We start from the raw sequence: 6,567 nt of genomic DNA, 5'->3' as shown, positions 1-6,567 counted from the left end.
TTCTTTCTTTCTTTCTTTCTTTCTTTCTTTCTTTCTTTCTTTCTTTCCTTCCTTCCTTCCTTCCTTCCTTCCTTCCTTCTCTCCCTTCCTTCCTTCCTTTCCATTTTTTTTCTCTTTTCCTTTCCCTCCCTCCCCCCTCCCTTCCTCCCTCCCTCTCTTCCTTCCTCTTTCTCTCTCTCTCTTTTTTTTTTTGATAGAGTCTCCATATTTCCCAGGCTGATCTTGAACTATTGGCTTCAAGGAATCCTCCTGCCTTGGCTTCCCAAAGTGCTGGGATTACAGGTTTGAACCACATGCCTAGCCAAGATCTTGGAGAAATGTCTCAAGAAACTACAGATGGTCTTTGACTTACTATTTTTCTTTTCTTTTTTTTTTTTTTTGAGATGGAGTTTCACTCTTGTTGCCCAGGCTTTAGTGCAATGGCACGATCTCGGCTCACCTCAACCTCCGCCTCCCTGGTTCAAGCAATTCTCCTGCCTCAGTCTCCCAAGTAGCTGGGACTACAGGCATGCACCACCACACCCAGCTAATTTTGTATTTTTAGTAGAGACGGGGTTTCTCCATGTTGGTTAAGCTGGTCTTGAACTCCCGACCTCACGTGATTTGCCCACCTCAGCCTCCTGAAGTGCTGTGATTACAGGCATGAGCAACCATGCCTGGCTAATATTTAATTTTTAATTATTATGGATACTTGCTAGTTGTACTAAATGTATTTTCTTTTTTTTTTTTTTTTTGAGGCGGAGTCTCGCTCTGTCGCCTGGGCTGGAGTGCAGTGGCTGGATCTCAGCTCACTGCAAGCTCCGCCTCCTGGGTTCACGCCATTCTCCTGCCTCAGCCTCCCAAGTAGCTGGGACTACAAGCGCCCGCCACCTCACCCGGCTAGTTTTTGTATTTTTAGTAGAGACGGGGTTTCACCGTGTTAGCCAGGATGGTCTCGATCTCGTGACCTCGTGATCTGCCCATCTCGGCCTCCCAAAGTGCTGGGATTACAGGCTTGAGCCACCGCGCCGAGCAGTATTTTCAATTTATAATACTTTCAATTTAGGATGGACATATTGGGATGTAACTCCATCCCCCATAAGTCAAAGAGCATCTGTAGTGATGTTGTACTGCTGAGACTCCAAATGGAGGGGTAGGAGGGGGGCGGGCACTGTTGTTAGAAGAGACAACGGACCTCTGCCTACTTAGAAAAGACAGTGCTGGGCCTGGTGCAGTGGCTCATGGCTGTAATCGCAGCAGTTTGGGTGGTCAAGGTGAGCGAATCCCTTGAGCCCAGGAGTTCAAGACCAGCCTGGCCAACATGGCAAAACCCCATCTCTACAAAAAACACAAAAATTAGCCAGGTGTGGTGGTGTGGGCCTGTAGTTTCAACTACTTGGGAGGCTGAGATGGGAGGATCACTTGAGCCCAGGAAGTGGAGGTTGCAGTGAGCCGAGAAGGCATCACTGCACTCCAGCCTGGGTGACAGAAGGAAACCCTGTCTCAAAAAACAACAAAAAAAAAAAGCCAGTGCTATGCAGGGCAGGTGGGCTCCAAAACTGGGGCTTAGCCTGGGAGGGTTCTTGGTCTGCCCCTGGAAAGAATTCAAGGGTGAGCCAGTGGTATTAAATTGCAACTTTTAATTGAAGCGGCAGGGTATGGCAGCAGCACAGGTGCTGCTCCTTGGGGAGCACAGCTACCCCATAGGCAGTGTACCCAGAGTAGTAGCAGCTCAAAGGCAGTTTGCAGTCATATTTATAACTCACTTTGTTGTTGTTGTTGTTGTTGTTTTTGTTTTTTGAGATGGAGTCTTGCTCTGTCACCTAGGCTGGACTACATTGATGAGATCTCAGCTCACTGCCTCCTGGGTTCAAGCAATTCTCCTGACTCAGCCTCGGAGTAGCTGAGATTACAGGCGTGCACCACCACTCCCGGCTAATTTTTATATTTTTAGTAGAGATGGGGTTTTACCATGTTGGCCAGGCTGGTCTGGAACTCCTGACCTAAAGTGATCTGCCTGCCTCGGCCTCCCAAAGTGCTGGGATTACGGGAGTGGACCACCTCACCCAGTCTATAACTTACTTTTAATTACATGCAAATTAAGAAGTGGGCTATGCAGAAATTTCTAGGAAAAGGTTGGTAATTTTCAGGCCATCAGGTTGTTGCAATGGAAAGGGGCGGAAACATCCCAGTGTTGCCATGGCAATGGTGAACTGACAGGGCACACTGTTGGGCATGTCATGGGAAGCTGCTTCTCTTCAGTCTGTTTTAGCAAGTTGTCAACTTGGTCCTGTTTCTGAGCCCCGCCTCCTGAGTTGAGTCCTGCCCGCTACCTCTCTAGGACCATTGGAAGAGGTGGGGAGCCAGATTGGCTTTTCTACAAATGTGAAAGGCATTTATATTAAATACCTAACATCAAACAATTTATAATTAACATTGGAATGATGTTCATCAGATTTTTTTACATTTTATTTTTATTTTTTATTTTTTTGAGACAGGGTCTCACTCTGTAGCCCAGGCTGGAGTGTGGTGGCAGGATCTCAGCTCACTGCAACCTCTGCTTCCTGGGCTCAAGCAATCCTCCAATGCCAGCCTCCGTGGTAGCTGGGACTATAGGCACACGCCACCGTGCCAGGCTAAATTTTTTTTTTTTTTTTTGAGACGGAGTTTCACTCTTGTTGCCCAGGCTGGAGTGCAATGGCGCGATCTTGGCTCACTGCAACCTCTAGCTCCTGGGTTCAAGCAATTCTCCTGTCTCAGCCTCCCGAGTAGCTGGGATTACAGGTGCCCGCCACCACGCCTGGCTAATTTTTGTATTTTTAGTAGAGATGGGGTTTTGCCACGTTGTCCAAGCTGGTCTCGAACTTTTGACCTCAGATGATCTGCCCACCTCGGCCTCTCAAAGTGCTGGGATTACAGCCTTGAGCCACTGTGCCCAGCCTTAATTTTTTGTATTTTTAGTAGAGACAGGATTTTGCCATGTTGCCCAGGCTGGTCTCGAACTCCTGAGCTCAAGTGATCCATCTACCTCTGCCTCCCAAAGTACTGGGATTACAAGGGTGAGCCACCGTGCCTGGCCTTATTTTTAGTTTTTTAATTTTTTAAAAATGAGGGTTTGGCCGGGTGTGGTGGCTCATGCCTGTAATCCCAGCACTTTGGGATGCCAAGGCAGGTGGGTCACCTGAGGTCAGGAGTTTGAGACCTGCCTGGCCAACATGGTGAAACTAAAAATACAAAATTAGCCAGGTGTGGTGGCGTCCACCTGTAATCCCAGCTACTTGGGAGGCTGAAGCAGGAGAATCACTTGAACCCCGGAAGTGGAGTTTGTAGTGATCTGAGATCACACCACTGCATTCCACCCTGGGCCACAGGGCAAGTCTCAAAAAAAAAAAAAAAAAAAAAAAAAAAAAAAAAAAAAAAAAAAAATTCAGGGTCTTGCTCTATTGCCGAGGCTGCAGTGCAGTGGCTATTCATAGGCTGGATCCCATTACTGATTAGCATGGAAGTGTTGATCTACTCTGTTTTCGATGTGGGCCAGTTTACCCCTCGTAAGGCAACCTGGTGGTCTCCTGCTCCCAGGAAATCACCAGATTGATGCCCAATGTGGTGGGGACACCTGATTGCATAGTGCATTACAGCCCAGAACTTCAGCACTCAAGTGATCCTCCCGCCTCCCCACCCCAAGTAACTGGGCCTACAGGCATGTACTACCAGGCCTGGCCAAATATTAACAAATACTATACTCATAATTGTAGAGACAGGGTCTTGCTATGTTGCTTAGGCTTGTCTCAAACTCCTGGGCTTCAAGTGATCCTCCTGCCTTGGCCTCCCAACATGCTGGGATTATAGATGTAAACCACCATGCACTGCCAGTAATGACTATTTTGATGTCAGAATCTTAGGTGATTTTTTTTTTTTTTTGTAAGTCTGCGTCTCACTCTGTACCCAGGCTGGAGTGCAGTGGCATGATCATGGCTCACTGTAACCTTGAACTCCTGGGTTCAAGGGATCCTCCTGCCTCAGCCTATTGAATAGCTAGGACTACAGGCATGTGCCACCACACCTGGCTAATTTTTTTTTTTCTTTTGTAGAGATGAGGTCTTGTTATATTGCCCAGGTTGGTCTTGAACTCCTGTCCTCAAATAATCCTCTTGCCTGGGCCTTCAAAGTGTTGAGATTATGGGTGTGAGCCACCATGCCTGGTCTCTTAGGTGATTTTTCATTTCTTCTCTGTAATTCCTTTTCTAAGTGTGTGTTATTTCTAAAAATAATAAGGTCACTAATTTATTTATTTATTTATTTTGAGATGGAGTCTTGCTCTGTTGCACAGGCTGGAGTGCAGTGGCATAATCTACGCTCACTGGAATCTCTGCCTCCAGGGTTCAAGTGATTCCTCTGCCTCAGCCTCCCAAGTAGCTGGGACTACAGGCTGGTGCCACCACGCCTGGCTAATTTTTGTATTCTTAGTAGAGATGGGGTTTTGCCATGTTGGCCAGGCTGGTCTCGAACTCTTGATCTTGTGATCCACCCACCTCGGCCTCCCAAAGTGCTGGGATTACAGGTGAGAGTCGCCTCACCCTGCCCAAGGTCATTAATCTTAAAAAAAAAAAAAAAAAAAAAGAGGCTGGGCCTGGTGACTCACGCCTGTAATCCCAGCACTTTGGGAGACCAAAGCGGGCGGATCATGAGGTCAAGAGTTCGAGACCAGCCCGGCCATCATGGCAAACTCGCATCTCTACTAAGAATACAAAAATTAGCCAAGTGTGGGGGCACGAGACTGTAGTCCCAGCTACACGGGAGGCTGAGGCAGGAAAATTGCCTGAACCCGGGAGGCGGAGGTTGCAGTAAGCCAAGATTGCGCCACTGCACTCCAGCCTGGGCAACAGAGTGAGACTCAGTCTCAAAAACAAACAAACGACAACAACAAAAAACTCGACCAGGTGTGGTGGCTCACACCTGTAATCCCAGCACTTTGGGAGGCTGAGGTGGGCAGATCACCTGAGGTCAGGAGCTCAAGACCAGCCTGGCCAACATGGCAAAACTCCATCTCTACTACAAATACAAAAAAATGCCGGGCGCGGTGGCTCAAGCCTGTAATCCCAGCACTTTGGGAGGCCGAGACGGGCGGATCACGAGGTCAGGAGATCGAGACCACCCTGGCTAACACGGTGAAACCCCGTCTCTACTAAAAATACAAAAAACTAGCCGGGCGAGGTGGCGGGCGCCTGTAGTCCCAGCTACTCCAGAGGCTGAGGCAGGAGAATGGCATGAACCCGGGGGGCGGAGCTTGCAGTGAGCTGAGATCCGGCCACTGCACTCCAGCCTGGGCGACAGAGCAAGACTCTGTCTCAAAAAAAAAAAAAAAACAAAAACAAAAAACAAATACAAAAAAATTAGCCAGGCGTGGTGGTATGCCTGTAATCCCAGCTGCTCTGGAGCCTGAGGCAAGATAATCGCTTGAACCTCGGAGTCGGAGGTTGCAGTGAGCTGAGATCATGCCACTGCACTCCAGCTTGGGTGGCAAGAGTAGGACTCCGTCTCAGAAAAAAAAAAAACCTCTTTTAGATACATGTGGTCTCCAAAGTTCTAATTCAGCTACTGAAATACCTCTATCATTGCTTCTTCTCTCGATTATCACACAAGTGGATCCAACAAGATGGGAGATGTGCCTTCCTGGCTGGGCCTGGTGTCTCATACCTGTAATACCAGTACTTTGCGAGGCAGAGGTGGGCAGATCACCTGCGGTCAGGAGTTTGAGATCAGCCTGAAACCTTACCGCTGCTAAAAATACAAAAATCAGCCAGGCATGGTGGCGGGTGCTGTAATCACAGCTATTGGGGAGGCTGAGGCAGGAGAGTCACTTGAACCCAGAAGGTGGAGGTTGCAGTGAGCCGAGATTGCACCACTGCACTCCAGCCTGGGTGACAGAGTGAGACTCTTATCTCAAAAAAACAAAGAAACAGGCCGGGCTCGGTAGCTCATGCCTGTAATCCCAGCACTCTGGGAGGCTAAGGTGGGTGGATCACCTGAGGTCAGAAGTTCAAGGTCAACCTGACGAACATAGTAAAACCCCATCTCTACTAAAAATACAAAATTAACTGGGCGTGTTGGCGGATGCCTGTAGTCCCAGCTCCTTGGGGGGCTGACGCAGGAGAATTGCTTGAACTTGGGAGGCGGAGGTTACAGTGAGCCAAGATCTCACCACTGCACTCCAGCCTGGGCGACAGAGCAAAACCCTGTCTCAAACAAACAAACAAACGAAACCCAAAGAAACAAACAAAAAAAACAAAAAAAGGTGCACCTTCCTTAGATGGCAGTTTCAGGGTCAAGCCCCCTTTTCCACAAATAAAATGAGCTTCTGTTCCCTCAAAAGGAATTGTGATGATTGAAACGTTTCCATCTTCTTCTTTTTTTTTTCTTTCTTTTTTTAGATGGAGTCTTTCAGGGCCCGGCGCGGTGGCTCAAGCCTGTAATCCCAGCACTTTGGGAGGCTGAGGCAGGCGGATCACAAGGTCGGGAGATCGAGACCATCCTGGCTAACACGGTGAAACCCCATCTCTACTAAAAAAATACAAAAAACTAGCTGGG

This window comes from Piliocolobus tephrosceles, chromosome 1 (genome assembly GCF_002776525.5).
Source record: "Piliocolobus tephrosceles isolate RC106 chromosome 1, ASM277652v3, whole genome shotgun sequence".
Taxonomy (NCBI): Eukaryota; Metazoa; Chordata; class Mammalia; order Primates; family Cercopithecidae; genus Piliocolobus; species Piliocolobus tephrosceles.
Note: the sequence above shows the minus strand (reverse complement) of the source record.